Consider the following 16591-nt stretch of genomic DNA (forward strand, 5'->3'; position numbering starts at 1 on the left):
ACAGAAAGCAACTAAAAGAATAATTATGAGGGAAAAGATGAAATATGAAAGCATGCAAGCAAACAATATCAAGGTGGATAGTAAAAGGTTTTTCAAGTATGCAAAAAAAGATAACAGGAGAGACGAGAGTGGATATAACACCTCTAGAAAATGAGGCAGGAGAAATGATAATGGGGGACGAGATGGCTGATGAACTAAATTAGTATTTTGGATCAGTCTTCACTGTTGAAGACACTAGCAGTGTGCCAGATGCCGAAGGGTGTGAGGGAAGAGAAGTGAGTGCTGTTACTAATATAAGGTAGAAGGTGTTCAAAAAGCTGAAAGACCTAAGGGTATGTAAGTCACCCAGACCAGATGAACTGCACCCTAGGGTTCTGAAAGAGGTAGCGGTAGAGATTGTGGAGGCATGAGTAATGAGCTTTCAAAAATCATTGGACTCTGGCATGGTGCCAGAGAACTGGAAAAATGAAAAAGTCACTCCACTCTTGGGGAAAAAAAGAGAAAGGCAGCAGAAAGGAAGTTATAGACCAGTTAGCCTGACCTCAGTCGTTTGGTAGATGTTGGAGTCAATTGTTAAAGATGAGGCTATGGAGTACTTGGTGACCCAAGACAAGATAGGACAAAGTCAACACTATATCTTGCCACACACATCAAAGTTGCTGGTGAACGCGGCAGGCCAGGCAGCATCTGTAGGAAGAGGTACAGTCGACGTTTTGGGCTGAGACCCTCCGTCAGGACTCATACTAGCTCTTCTTTCAGTTAGTCCTGACGAAGGGTCTCGGCCCAAAACGTTGACTGTACCTCTTCCTATAGATGCTGCCTGGCCTGCTGCGTTCACCAGCAACTTTGACGTGTGTTGCTTGAATTTCCAGCATCTGCAGAATTCCTGGTGTTTGCGACTATATCTTGCCTGATGAAACTGTTGGAATTCTTTGAGGAGATTTCAAGTAGGGTAGATAAAAGGTATGCAGTGGATGATGTATATTTGGACATTCAGAAGGCCTTTGACAAGGTGTCACACATGAGGCTGCTTACCAAGTTAAGAGCCTATGGTATTACAGGAAAGTTAATAGCATGGTTAGAGCATTGGCTGATTGGTAGGAGGCAGAGAGTGGGAATAAAAGGATCCTTTCTGGTTGGAGCCAGTGACTAGTAGTGCTCTGCGGGGGTCAGTTTTGGGACCACTTCTTTTTATGCTGTATATTAATGACTTAGATGTTGCCAAGATTGGAGATGATTCGAAGATTGGTGGAGGGGCAGGTAGTGTTGAGGAAACAGATGGGCTGCAGAAGGATTTAGACAGATTAGGAGAATAGGCAAGAAAGTGGCAAATGAAATACAATCAACAGGAATTCTGCAGATGCTGGAAATTCAAGCAACACACATCAAAGTTGCTGGTGAACGCAGCAGGCCAGGCAGTATCTATAGGAAGAGGTGCAGTCGACGTTTCAGGCCAAGACCCTTAGTCAGGACTAACGTTAGTCCTGACGAAGGGTCTCGGCCTAAAATGTCGACTGCACCTCTTCCTATAAATGAAATACAATGTTGGGAAATGCATGGTCATGCACTTTGGTAGTAGAAATAATTGTGCAGACTATATTCTATATGGGGAGAAAATCCAGAACTGTGAGATGCAAAGGGATTTGGAGTCTTTGTGTAGAACACCCTAAAGGTTAACTTGCAGGTTGAGTCAATGGTGAGGAAGGCAAATGCAATGTTAGCATTCAAAAGGTCTAGAATACAAGAGCAGGGATGTGATGCTGAAGCCTTATGAGGCATTGGTGAGGCCTCACCTTAAGTACTGTGAATGGTCCTAGGCTCCTCATCTAAGAAAAGATGTGCAGGCATTGAGGAGGTTCCAGAGGGGGTTCACAGGGATGCTTTCCTGAGTGAAAGGGCTATCGTACAAGGGACGTTTGATGGCTCTGGGTCTGCAGTCACTGGAATTTAGAAGGGTGGGGGAGATTTCATTGAAACCTTTCAAATGTTGAAAGGCCCAGACAGAGTAGATGTGGAAAGGATGTTTCCCATGGTGGAGGAGTCTAGGACAAGCAGGCACCGCCTCAAGATAGAGGGGTGTGTATTTGAAACAGAGATGTGGAAAAATTTCTTTAGCCAGAGTGTGGTGAATTTGTTACCACAGTCAGCTGTGGAGGCTAGGTCATTGGGTGTACTTTAGGCAGAGCTTGATAGGTTCTTGATTGGACATGGCATCAAGGGTTACGGGGAGAGGAGCATCAAGGTTAGGGCTATGGTTAGGAGGGGAAAAGAAGAATCAGCCATTGAATGGCAGAGCAGACTCGATGGATAAATAGCCTAAGTCTGCTCTTATGTCTTATGGTCTTGTATATAGCTAGAGTGCTTAAGAGTTCTGCACAGTTCTGTATTTTTCAATGTTGAGTGGAGAGTGAGTTTGTAAATCTGACAAGAGCAAAGGATGTTGGGGATGGTGAGGGTGGAGCGCTGTGGGAGAGGTGGCAGTGAAGGAGTGCTGTGGTGGGAGGTAGCATGATGCAGACACACCCAGCCCTGAGACACCAGGCAAGGTCATTTGATTCCAAACAATTAGTTTATTGACCATTACAGGTTGTCTCTCTGGTGCTTCCCACTCTCGCCCCTCTCCCCCCTCTCCCTTCCTCTGTTCCCAACCATGATTTGCTTCTTCCCACTCCCTTCCCACCTTCAGTCCACAATAGAGACCTATATCAGGATAAGGGTTATCATCTCTCATATATCATGAAATTTGCTTTTTTTGCAGCAGTACAGTGTAATTCCTAAAATTACTACATTACGAGAGGCTTTAACAAAAATTCTACTTTATGCTGAAGAAACGAGGAGGACTGATCTGTACATGTAGCTTGACAATTAACCTCACCTCATAATGGGTTTACTATTTAGTGCATAGTTCACACAGTAGAAACACCTCACCCCAGAATCGTTTTAAGTGTCTCAAACACTGCTAATTCCACACAAATGGAAATTGAAGCAGTTTGGCTGAATAGAGGATTGGTTGTCAGTTTGAAGCAATTCACATTCTAAGAACTTCAAACTGGCCACTTAGGAAACATCATCTCAGGATCGGGATCTGAGAAGCAGCATTACAACATGCTCCTACAATTAAACATGCCTCTGTCTGCAGGATATTATATAAATCAGTAATGTCAGACATTTAACAAAGATCTACCTGAAATCTGGTCACTAAAAAGGCACTTTCCTGCATCCTGCAGAGCCTTTTAATAAATACAGGCCAGGTGTTCCTGTGGGCTGATATTCTAATCAATGGCACTCTGTGTAAACAGCTAGAGAGAACAGATGGTCTGTTAAACAATCACCGACTAGAACAAGAACCACTCGATGGGAATCAAGCCTGATACTAATTCCGAAATGCAATTGAAATACTGTGTTGAAACTCTTATGAAGAGCAGATTTACCATTGTACAGTGGTTATTGCCACACCTCACTATCAGGTGTGTGTAAGCATGCCTGATGAAGATCACCAGTTGAATAAAAAACAGGTGGTAAGCCACAACAGCACATTAGTGCAAGGGGTTTAATTTAGTGCCTGCTGAAAAACAAGCAAAAACTGCCTAAAAGTTGTGAAGATAAAAAGTATTTACAAATAGACAAATATTTACAAAAATTACAAATATACGGAGGCTTTCTCCATGACACACTTTCTTCTTCTTCTTCTATTTCCGGCTGTTTAGACGCATCGAGACGTATTACAGCCCTCCGCAGGATGTATAATTAATTATAGAACTTCAAGGAACTGAAATTCTCGAGTTCAACCTAGTCTCACATATAAACTGAATAATAGACTCTTCAATCAGATGTTGATTCTCTTAATGGCCAAACAAAGATTTAATAGAAAACCAAAATAAATTTAAGCCAGATAGCCTCTTGAACAACATGCTTCTTTCAGTTTTGTATCGATTACAGCTCAGCAAAACATGCTGGACTGTCTCTGGACTACCACAGTCACATAATCCAGTAGGATGTTTTCCTATTATCTTTAAATAATAGTTTAGCCCACAATGCCCCAACCTAAGTCTTGTAAATTTCACCGTATCTCTACGACTTAAAAGGTAACAATCTGAGACCTTTTTAACTAGTGGGTGACTAGAAAAATAATGCCTGCCTCTTAATTCATTTTTCCAATCCTCCTGCCGCTTCTTCTCTATACCTTTTTTAATCCTACTTCTCAATTCTGCTCTGTTTAGGGGAACTCTAATTTCTACTTGCCTGCTCTGTAAGGAAGACTTTGCAATGCCATCCACAATTTCATTTCCCTCCACCCCAGCATGCCCAGGTATCCATGAAAATTTAACTGCACAACCCATTTTCCCTACTCTAAACAACACTAAGAGAATCTCAATAACTATGTCAGGACGAGCTTCTGATTTACTCCCTTTTATAGACTCTAAGGCAGCAGCAGAATCCAAACAGATGATAACCCTATGTGATCGAGAGTCTTCTATCCACCATAAGGCCCAGAGGATTGCTAATAATTCTGTTGCAAAGACAGAAACACCATCTGAAACCCGGTTACCAATCTTAATTCCAAGTTGAGACACATACATCCCAATCCTGCCCTACTGCTCTCTGGGTCCACTGAGCCATGAATAAAACTCTTCAGATAAGATCTGCATTTATTATTTAAATATTCATTTGTGATCAGCGCTGATGAAATTGTACTGCTTCCTTTAAGCTGAAAAAGGAGGAATAGGTCTACTTCTGGTTCTGGAAAGAGCCAAAAAGGGATGGGTGGCAAGCAAATTTGGTCAACTATGTCTTCCTCAGTCAGTTTCAATTTCATAGCCCAGTTATTAACCAAATCTAAAAATGGGTATCTTTTAATTTTACTTTGGCGCTCCGACTTCCCCTGCAAGTGGGCAAATGAGGAGGGCGGAGAAGATGGCAGTGCGACGCAGCGCGTGCAGCCGTTCCAAATTGATATCGTATCTGTGAAATAGGATGCCGTGCACAATCCTAATTTGATAGAGACAGACGTGAAGAAGCACGGAGGAACATCTGGAGTAACTTCTGAAATGCCTGCTTCGCTGCCGCTGCTACTGTGCGATCGAGAATCTCCGGAGGAGGAAGGCCCCAAATTCTCGGCCTTGCCTATTGCCTGTTGCAAGGGCCGGGGTCGAAGTGCTTGGCAGAGATGGTGCTCAGTGCTCGGTGTCGGAGAGCTGGTCAGAGGCTCGAAGTTTTCAGACGGACTCGGAGTCGGACTGTGGTCGGATGCTTCCGGGATGCTGCATCGGCAAGTTTGCGGTGCTGGAGGTTTACCGTCTGCGTGAGATGATGGGACTTTCGAGAGATTCTGTGACTTCACCATGCCCATGGTCTGTTCTTATCAAGTTACAGTATTGCTTTGCACTGTTGTAACTATATGTTATAATTATGTGGTTTTTGTCAGCTTTTCAGTCTTGGTTTGTCATGTGTTTCTGTGATATCATTCTGGAAAAACATCATATCATTTCTTAATGCATGCATTACTAAATGACAATAAAAGAGGGCCACGTGTCCTCATAATCTAATCTAAATCTAAAAGACACTTTGATGGACAGCTGTGATTCAATCCATTTAGTTTTACCCAATATTGCAGGCCCAACTGAATTCATCTTAAATGCAGAGACACTTCTCCCATCTGCACACATAATGCCGGGACTGATGTTATTCTAAAAGCTCCACAACAGAGACCCATTGTCTCAGCTTGCTCCTGCCCCACCGAACTCATTTCTGCATACCTCGACACTGTTTTATCCCCCCCTTGTTCAATCCCTTCCTACCTATGTTCGTGACACTTCTCACTCTCTGAAACTTTTTGATGATTTTAAGTTCCCTGGCCCCCACCGCTTTATTTTCACCATGGATGTCCAGTCCCTATATACTTCCATCCCCCATCAGGAAGGTCTCAAAGCTCTCCGTTTCTTTTTAGATTCCAGACCTAACCAGTTCCCCTTTACCACCACTTTGCTCCGTCTAGCGGAATTAGTCCTTACTCCTAATAATTTCTCCTTTGGCTCCTCCCACTTCCTCCAAACTAAAGGTGTAGCCATGGGCACCCGTATAGGTCCCAGCTATACCTGCTTTTTTGTTGGCTTTGTGGAACAATCCATGTTCCAAACCTATTCTGGTGTCTGTCCCTCACTTTTCCTTCGCTACATCAACGACTGCATTGGCGCTGCTTCCTGCACGCATGCTGAGCTCGTTAACTTCATTAACTTTGCCTCCAACTTTCACCCTCCCCTCAAATTTACCTGGTCCATTTCCGACACCTCCCTCCCCTTTCTAGATCTTTCTGTCTCTGTCTCTGGAGACAGCTTATCTACTGATGTCTACTATAAGTCTACTGACTCTCACAGCTATCTGAACTATTCTTCTTCTCACCCTGTCTCTTGCAAAAATGCTATCCCCTTCTCGCAATTCCTCCGTCTCCGCCGCATCTGCTCTCAGGATGAGGCTTTTCATTCCAGGACGAGGGAGATGTCCTCCTTTTTTAAAGAAAGGGGCTTCCCTTCCTCCACCATCAACTCTGCTCTCAAACACATCTCCCCCATTTCATGCACATCTGCTCTCACTCCATCCTCCCGCCACCCCACTAGGAATAGGGTTCCCCTGGTCCTCATCTACCACCCCACCAGCCTCCAGGTCCAACATATAATTCTCCGTAACTTCCGCCACCTCCAACAGGATCCCACCACTAAGCACATCCTTCCCTCCCCCCCACTACTTTCCGCAGGGATTGCTCCCTAAGCGAATCCCTTGTCCATTCGTCCCCCCCCCATCCCTCCCCACCGATCTCCCTCCTGGCACTTATCCTTGTAAGCGGAACAAGCGCTACACATGCCCTTACACTTCCTCCCCCACTACCATTCAGGGCCCCAGATAGTCCTTTCAGGTGAGGCGATACTTTACCTGTGAGTCAGCTGGGGTGATATACTGCGTCCGGTGCTCCCGATGCAGCCTTCTATATATTGGCGAGACCCGACGCAGACTGGGAGACCGTTTCACTGAACACCTACGCTCTGTCCGCCAGAGAAAGCAGGATCTCCCAGTGGCCACACATTTTAATTCCACGTCCCATTCCCATTTTGATATGTCTATCCAAGGCCTCCTCTACTGCAAAGATGAAGCCACACTCAGGTTGGAGGAACAACACATTATATTCCATCTGGGCAGCCTCCAACCTGATGGCATGAACATTGACTTCTCAAACTTTTGTTAATGCCCCACCTCCCCCCATACCCCATCCATTATTTATATACACACATTCTTTATCTCTCTCTCCTTTTTCTCCCTTTGTCCCTCTGACTATACCCCTTACCCATCCTCTGGTTTTCCCCCACCTTCCCCTTTTCTTTCTCCCTCGGCCTCCTGTCCCATGATCCTCTCATATCCCTTTTGCCAATCACCTGTCCAGCTCTTGGCTCCATCCCTCCCCCTCCTGTCTTCTCCTATCATATCGGATCTCCCCCTCCCCCTCCCACTTTCAAATCTTTTACTAGCTCTTCTTTCAGTTAGTCCTGATGAAGGGTCTCGGCTCGAAATATCGACTGTACTTCTTCCTAGAGATGCTGCCTGGCCTGCTGCGTTCACCAGCAACTTTTATGTGTGTTGCTTGAAATTCCAGCATCTGCAGCTTTCCTCGTGTTTGCATTTTTAAAAACAACAGAGCCTAAGTGCTTTGGACTGCACAGTGTCTAGTTTTCCAAGCACTGCCGTAGCAGCGGAACCATAAGCAATACAACCATAATATATAACTGATCTAATCATAGCTAGATATATTAAGTACATAGTTTCCCACCCTGCTCCCCAGTCGCATCCAGCAATACTTCTCATAACAATTAAAACTTTCTCACAATTTCCAATTGTTTTGTCTATATGAACTCTCCAAGTAAGTCTTTCATCAAACCAGACACATAAAAACTTGAATACCTTGACTCTTTCTAGTAGAGAATCATATAGACACAATTCACAATTAGGAATCTTTCTTCTAAAGCCAAAAATCATATATTTGGACTTAGAAGCAGAAATCCTGAAACCCCATTTATTAGCCCAGTTTTCAACTGACCTTAGCGTCTTTTGTACCTGCCTTAATATATTCTTGATGTTTCTTCCTCTTTTCCAGATTTCACCATCATCTGCAAACAATGATTTGCCAAATCCTGTCCCTACCTGATCAAAGATATCATTTATCATGACATTAAAAAGAACTGGACTAATGACACTTCCTTGAAGGGTACCATTACCTATTTTAACTGACTTGGAGCTTGTTCCACCTATTCTTACTTGAATTATCCTTTCCTTAAGGAAATCTTTGATGCAATTAAATATTCTACCTCTAATTCCCGCATCATAGAGTATAATTAATAAGCCACTCTTCCATAGCGAGTCATATGCTCTTTCAATATCTAGAAATACACTTACCATTACTTCTCTATTTTGAAATGCTTTTTTAATATCATGATCTAAAAGGGCAACAGATTCCATTGTTGATCTTCCAGTTCTAAAAACATTTTGATAGGCAGCAAATTGTCCCTTACTTTCCAAAAAATAAACAAGTCTGTTGGTGACCATTCATTCCATAGTTTTACAAAGCACTGGTGTTCAAGCTATAGGCCGATACGAACTAGGACTAGACGCGTCCTTACCTGGCTTTAAAACTGAACTACCACCGCATGCTTCCATTCTACTGGTAATTTTCCTTCTTTCCACACTGAATTAAACAATGCTAGAATTTCTATTAATACAGAGTCATCTAAATGCTTAAGCAATTCATAACACAGTCCATCCCTACCGGGAGAAGTGTTTGAACCTGATTGGACAGCTTCCTGCAATTCCTGAAGGGAGAAAAACAAATTTATGGAGCTAATGTCATCCAAACTCCTGTCCAATTTCCAACTTTCCTTTAACATAATTTCCTTTCTCAAATCACCTAACTCTCCAGAACAGTGTTATGCTTGGAACACCTCTACAAACATATCAGCCTTTTCCTTATTGGTTACACCTTCAATATCTCCTTCCAGCAAAGCTGGGATAGATGGTTTCCTAAATATCCCTGACATTCTGTGAATGATCATCCATAGCTGCTTTATAGGTGTCTCAGGGCCCAGGCTTCCACAAAATCTTCTCCAACTATCCCTCTTTGCATTTTTAATTACTCTCCTTGCTACTGCTCTTTCCCTTTTATACTCCATAACATTATCTAACACTGGATACTTTCTTAATTTCCTGTAAGCTCTATTTCTGTTTCTCACTGCTATATCACAATTTTTATTCCACCATGGAACTAATGCTCGAGCCTTAAGTACATTCCGTAGCGGAATAGTCAACTGAGCAACTTTATGAATTATAGAACAGAGGGATTCATTCCAATTGTCTATGGAGCCCTCGCTATTAATCTCTTCTATTATATCCACAGCCTTCTCCTGGTACTCACCCCAATGGGCCAAAGAAAAATTATAACTAGCAGACCTCTCCTCAACTTCTACTATCAAATTTCTACCAAATCTACATAATATAGGATAGTGATCACTTCCTAGTGTGTATCTGTCCATAATATCCCATTCCCCAACCCTAGCTAAGTTTGAGGAAGTGATAGATAAGTCTGAGTGACTACAAGGATTCTTTACAGTATTAAATCTTGTAGGCCTTCCGTCATTTAGCAGTACCATGTTGTATTTATCTAGAAACTCCTCTATTACCACTCCATTACTATCTTTACTTTCACTACCCCATATAGGATTATGGGCATTGAAATCTCCAACCCAGATTACTGGGGATTTTACCTTATTCATAATTTCATCCAAATCTGATAACATCATATTATCTGGATTATAAAAGTTAATCAAAGTTATTTGACAACGAGAGCTCCAAACCTCCACAGCCACAATTTCAAGGTTAGATTTAAAATCAAGTTTTCTAAACTGGAGTCCTGCTTATATGAAAGTTGCACACCCTCCACCAGATTTACCTGTTCTGTCAGCTCTCAAACTATCATATCCAGGGATCACAAAATCTAAATGAGGCTTTAACCATGTCTCCTGTATACAGATCAAATCAGGCTTGTCTTTAAAAGTTCCAACAAATCTTTTTAATTCTTGACCACTTGCAGATAAACTTCTTGCATTGCATTGTAATATTAAAAACATCCAAATACTAATTATTGGCCTCTTCATCCACATAAAGCTCCTCCATACCCTCTGATCCCAACAACTGGGGAGTATTCAGTGATTGTTTGTCTGTCATATACTCATGTAATTTTTCTGGAGAAATCTGTTTTATATCAAGGAATCTCTCTGCAGCTCCAACAACTACTTTTATCATATCTGACCTCTTGGCTGTAGTTTTAGCCCCAACCAGTACATCAACAATAAAAGCCAAAAAAGATTCTTTAGTCATCAATAACATGCCTGAAGGAACCATAATTGGAGAACTCAGAATGAACTGACTCCCCATCATTCCAATCTTTTCTTTACTTATCCTTTGCTCTCTATCAACTTTCTTTACTGCTTCAGCATATGATATTTTTTGTTGGATACTAACATCCTGAATCTGCTTTGCCTTACTAAAATACTGACATCCTCTGAACACCGCTATATGGTCCCCTCCACAGTTACTGCATTTAGGCACTGCTGCCTCACATGCTTTAATATCATGATCCTCTCCACATTTCATACATCTTCTTTTACCTCGACATGAACCAGCAACATGTCCAAATCTCTGGCAATTATAACAAATAAGGGAGGCCTAATGTATTCTCTAACTTGACAAGACATGCACCCAAGATAGACTCTAGTTGGAAGAACATCACCTGCAAAAACCAGAAGAACAAGGGAGTCCCAGTTACCACCTTCTCTTGATGTTAATCGTTTGGCTTCAATCACTCGACCACCTTTAATATTGTCCAAAATTTCCTTTTCAGTCATGCCAGACCAAATACCATACACTACCCCCTTAACTCCCTTCCTTCCTTTCAGAGTAATACACTCCACTTTCACAACCAATTTTCCCACCATTTTAGCACTGTTATATTGGTCGATATCTTTGCAACAAATTTTCAGCAATCCATTAAACAAAATCTTGGCCTGGAATCCTTTACCTATTTGGTTCTCTAATGCTGCTGCCTCTTTCAAAGGATTAAGGGTTCTAAATCCTCCTTCTCCTTCCTTCTGACCTTTAATATTATACAGAACTATAAATTCCTCCAATTCACCCATTTTCCTCAATTTGTTATCCCCCATTACTTCATGTCTTTCACTCGATGCACCCCTTTTTTGGCTACCCTTACTTCTGGAGTATTCCACAGTCTCCTGCCCTCCCCCTTCAATCTCAACCTCCCGCTCTCCCTTTTGCAGCCATAGGCTACAAACTAACCCTTTCCAAACTACTAGGCTCCTCCATGCCAAAGTCCCCACCCACTCAATCAACAGCCCCAACTGCCAGTCTGGCCCAACCCCAACTCAGCCAACAGTTCAACTCTCCCCAGCCCCCCTCAGCCCAGCCAATAGCAACTCCCATCACCCACATGACACACTTTGTTGTTAACTTTCCAGTATAACTATTCACCAACTGTCAAATCCAACCTCCACACCTCTCAGCAAAGCCAAACTGAGGGTTTAAATCTGCCTGTGTAGGGTGTAGTGTGCCTGCTCCCACTAAACCAGGCATTATTTTAGGATGTCCCAAACTGTCCCTTGGGTCTTTTGGGGCTGTTCTGCTGTCTATAAACCGATGTAATGGTGTGAGTGAAAAAAAATGAAACTGTTTGGAATGCCTGTGTCCAGAATCCCTTTTTTTATGAGTTATAAACCAGTTGAGTACATTAATTGAAGGGATTGTTTTACTGTTGGCTGTGTAAATGGTAATCTTCCAAGAACTGCAGAATGGGAGGGCAAAGTGCATGAATTTCTGGGGAAATTAGACCAGGGAGAGAATGAGAAGGAATGACTAACCGGGCAAAGGGACAAGGTTAATGGGAGAATTAGTAATGCCAACCTGTTCTGTCACATCACACCCCCCCCCCCACCAACTTCTGGATTGCACAAAATAGCTAATTGGGGGAGAGAGAGTCTGCCATAACATTATGCTATCTTGCCTTATGATGGATGCTGAAGTGGAACGGTTGTAGAGCCAGGTACCATCTCATGATATGTGCATTGTGGTCTTTCATGGAGTGCTTTGTGGTCGGTCACCGGAATGAATTCTCTGCCTAGCAGGTAATACCAGGGGCTCTCCAAGGCCCACAAGAACCTCCTTCTCAACAGCTTCCTTGTCTCCTGTGGTAGCAGCTTCCAACAAGGTACAATACCAGGTGTTGTTCTCCCTCTTTACCCTGGGCCAGGACTGCTCTAATCCCCATTGCTGAGCCGTTGACTTGGATGGTGAATGGATTCAATAGGTACATTTAATGTTTGAGAAATGTATACAATATGCATTCTTTTTCTTCGCAAACATCCAAGACAACAGAGGAGTGCCCCAAAGAATGAATGATAGTTAAATGTTAGAAATCCAAAGCCCCCTCCCACGGACAAGCAACAGCAAAGCAATGACCCCACCCTTCCCCCACCAGCAAAAAAGCATCGGCACCCCCCACCCACCGAGCACTCAAGTGTGCAGCAAAGCAACAACAAAGACGCAGACCCGCAGTAGCCCAAAGACTACCTGTTCACCCAATATTTGACATACCAGAGGCTCTCTCTCGCTCCCTAATAAGAGAAAAGGAGTTTCCCCCATCTCACAGCGAGAGGGAAGACATAACAAAACAACTCGCTGGTTTATGGTGTTAAAAGTCTGCTATATTGCTTTTTCCGAGCTCTGTGCCCAAAGAACTCGGGTCTCTGGGCACACAGCCAGCAGCCAGCTCGCTACTTTCGATCTTCCATGTACTCCAATGTCACAACAGATAGCAGCACTGGCCTTGAATCATCCCGTCTCCAGAGCTACAAAAATCCAACACCCTGGAGGCGTGCTAGTCTTCCAGGCCGCATCCTTGGCATATCGAAAAGAGGCCGGTGGTAAGGCCCTGAGAGCGGGCTCCATTTCCACAAAGAGCTGAAGTCAGCGTGTAACTCCAGGCGAGGGTCTTCGAAAGGGGAAAAAAGAGATATCAAAGATAAAGCTGTTTCCGAAGATGCAAGTAAAGGAGTCACTGTTAGGCACTATCATCCTCCTAAGCTTGCTGAAATCTGGGATGATGAGGACCATCTGGAAACACAAAGCCTCCTTCAGAGTCACAAAGGCTTCCTCGCATTCTTTAGACCACCAGACCAGATTCTTTGAGACTTCAATGTTAGTTCTGTTAGGGTAGCTGCCAATATGGCAAACTGAGAGACAAAACAGCGATACCACCCGATTAACCCCAGGAAGGAGCGGACCTATTTCTTCATGTGGGGCCAGGGACTATTTCTGATGGCCCCAACCTTGTTGACCAGTGACTGAACTAGTCCTTGCCCCAGCTGGTAGTCCAGGTACTGTGTCTCAGTGTGGGCACACTCATACTTCTGGATGTTTAGTGTCAAGTCAGCAGCTGCAATCTTCTTCAGGACGTCTTCAAGGTGCTTCAGGTGGTCCTCCCAGCTTGTACTGAAGATAACCACATCATCCACGTTGGCTGCAAAATGCTTCTCGCATCCCCTCAGCACACGGTCGATCAGCCGTTGGAAGGTCACTGGGCTCCATGCAGCCTGAACGGCAGGACAGTGAAATGAGAGAGGCCAAGGGGAGTGCTGAATGTGGTGTACATGAGAATTCTTTGCCAGCGGGATCTGCCAATAACCCTTGCAGAGGTCAAAGGTGGTTAGAAACTTGGCATGGCCCAACCTTTCCAGCAGCTCATCAATCCACGACATGTGGTAGGCATTGAACTTGGAGGCGGCATTGATTTTTTGGTAGTCATAGCAAACCCTCAGGGACCCATCAGGCATTGGCGCACTCACCACTAGGCTGCACCACTCACTCTCAGAGGGATTGATGACCGCCAGGTCCAACATGATACGGATCTCAGCTCTGAGGGGTTCCACCAACCTTTCAGGTACTCAGTGAGGTTGTTGCCAGATGGGGGTGTTGTCCTTCAAGCAAATGTTGTGCTCTGGCATTGTTGTTCAGCCAGAGCAGGACTGGAAGAGAGAGAGTTACTGCTGGAAGACTTGATTCCTGTTGTTGAGGGGTCAAATGGCCCATTTTGGGCTTTGAAGCTCTCTAAGACTTCAGTCTTCCCTCTGCATTCCATCATCATCTTCAGTCATCTCTCCCATATCTTTCTCCACCTGTTGGACCATCCAGGAAGGGTTCGGGCCCTCTCTTTCCTTCCACTTCTTCAGCAGGTTGACAAGATATGTCTGAGAAGCCTTTCCTTCCCCCAGATGGAGCACTTCATAGATGACTCGACCTTGCTTCCTCAGGCTCCTGCCACTTGGTCAAGAGATTGTTGGTGGAGGTGGGAAGTTGCAGAAGGGCCTTCTGACCAGGGGTGAATTCATGTTGCTATGCCTTATGGTCATATCAACTCTTCTGGTTCTGCCGGGCCCTTTCCAGATTTCACTCCTCCCTAAGTGTCCAGGTGATCCCTTATTTGTAAGACATAAGAGACAATGCCCTCACCTCTGCTGCCTTGGGGCTTGTCCTCCCATTGGTGGCAGAGCAAATCGAGGGGTCCCTGGACATCCCACCCATACAGGAGCTCAAATGGGGAGAAGCCGGTCAATACCTAGAGAGAGGAGGAAAGGCAGCCACTTATCCTAGCCTCTTCTTGTGTCAGACACAGACTTGCTCAGTATGTTCTTAAGGGTTTGATTAAACCTTTCAACAAGGGTATCAGTTTGGGGATGATACGGTAAGGTGCAGATACCTGAAATACCCAGCTGGTGATGTAATTGAGACACAAGGCATGAGGTAAAGTTGATGCCTTGGTCAGTTAAAAACTCTTCAGGGAAACCCACATGGGAGAAGAGTTGTACTGGGACAGCAATGATTTTAGGTGTGGTGATGGAACACAGATGGAATGCCTCAGGGAACCGGGTAGTATAGTCACAAATGACCATAGTATAATGGAAACCAGAGCTGCTTTTCTCTGGAGGGTCTACAATGTTCATAGCAATACATTTGAATGGAGTGATTAAGATGGGCAAAGGTTGTAGTCGGGCTCTGTCAGTGTGTCAGATGTGGTGGGTCTTTTGGCACTCAGGACAGGAGATACGATATTGCTGGACATCAGTACACATAGATGGCCAATAGAATCTGTGGCTTACTCTCAGGTAGGTTTTCTGTTGACTCAAACGGCCGGCCCAGTGGATAATGTGAACAAGGTGTAAAACGAGAGGCCTGCAAACAGGTGGGTACTACCAATCGGTTGTGAGGGGTACCTGCCAGATACAAGATGCCATTTTCCGACACATAGCTATCTTCACAGCTAAAGAACCCCTTGTCATCCTCCCCTTCACCTGAGTATACAGAAGAGACAGAGATGGATCTGCTCACTATAGGGCAGCTATGTTTGTGTGGACCTGCCATTGATCTGTGGTGAGATTTATGGTGTTAGAGGGGTTGTCAGGTGTACCTAATGCTTTCTCCAGGCGGCATTTCTGACATGATTTACCTGACCATTTCCTACCCCCCTCAAACAGACTATCAGCCACTGCCAGCAGTGGCCCCACCCCAGCTTTGATTTGCAATCCTGTCAACACCGAGCAGGAGAAGATTACAGTGGAGTCAACATTACCCAATAAATCTACTAGGACTGGTAAATCTCTGGCGAAGCCACATCTTCTGACAAAGCCAAAATGAGGGTTTAAATCTGCCTGCACAGGATGTAGTGACCTTGAGACCATAAGACATAGGAGCAGAATTAGGCCATCTGGCCCATCCATCGACTCTGCTCCGCCATTCAATCATGGCCGATCCTTTTTTTCTATCTCTTCCTCAACCCCAGTTCCCGGCCTTCTCCCTGTAACCTTTTATACCATATCCAAACAAGAACCTATCAATCTCTGCCTAAAATATACCCAACGACCTGGCCTCCACAGGTGCATGTGGCAACAAATTCCACAAATTCACCACCCTTTGGCGTAAGAAATTTCTCTGTATCTCTGTTTTGAAAGGGCGCCTCTCTATCCTGAGGTTGTGCCTTCTTGTCCTAGACTCTCCCACCAGAGGAAACATCCTTTCCACAACTACTCTGTCTAGGCCTTCAACATTTGAAAGGTTTCAATGAGATCCCCCCTCATCCTTCTGAATTCCAGTGAGTACAGACCCAGATCCATCAAACGTTCCTGGTATGATAACCCTTTCATTCTTGGAATCATCCTTGTGAACCTCTTCTGGATCCTTTCCAAAGCCAGCACATCTTTTCTAAGATGAGGGGCCCAAAACTGTTCAAAACTCAAGATGAGGCCTCACCAGTGCTTTACAAAGCCTCAGCATCACATCCCTGCTCTTATATTCTAGACCTCCTGAAATGAATAAATAAAGGCATCTGTTAGTCTTGCGAGACCATGGACCTGCGCCTGGAAAGTCTTCACTCTCCAGGGTGCAGGCCTGGGCAAGGTTGTATGGAAGACCAGCAGTTGCCCATGCTGCAAGT

This window comes from Mobula birostris, chromosome 8 (assembly GCF_030028105.1).
Source record: "Mobula birostris isolate sMobBir1 chromosome 8, sMobBir1.hap1, whole genome shotgun sequence".
Taxonomy (NCBI): domain Eukaryota; kingdom Metazoa; phylum Chordata; class Chondrichthyes; order Myliobatiformes; family Myliobatidae; genus Mobula; species Mobula birostris.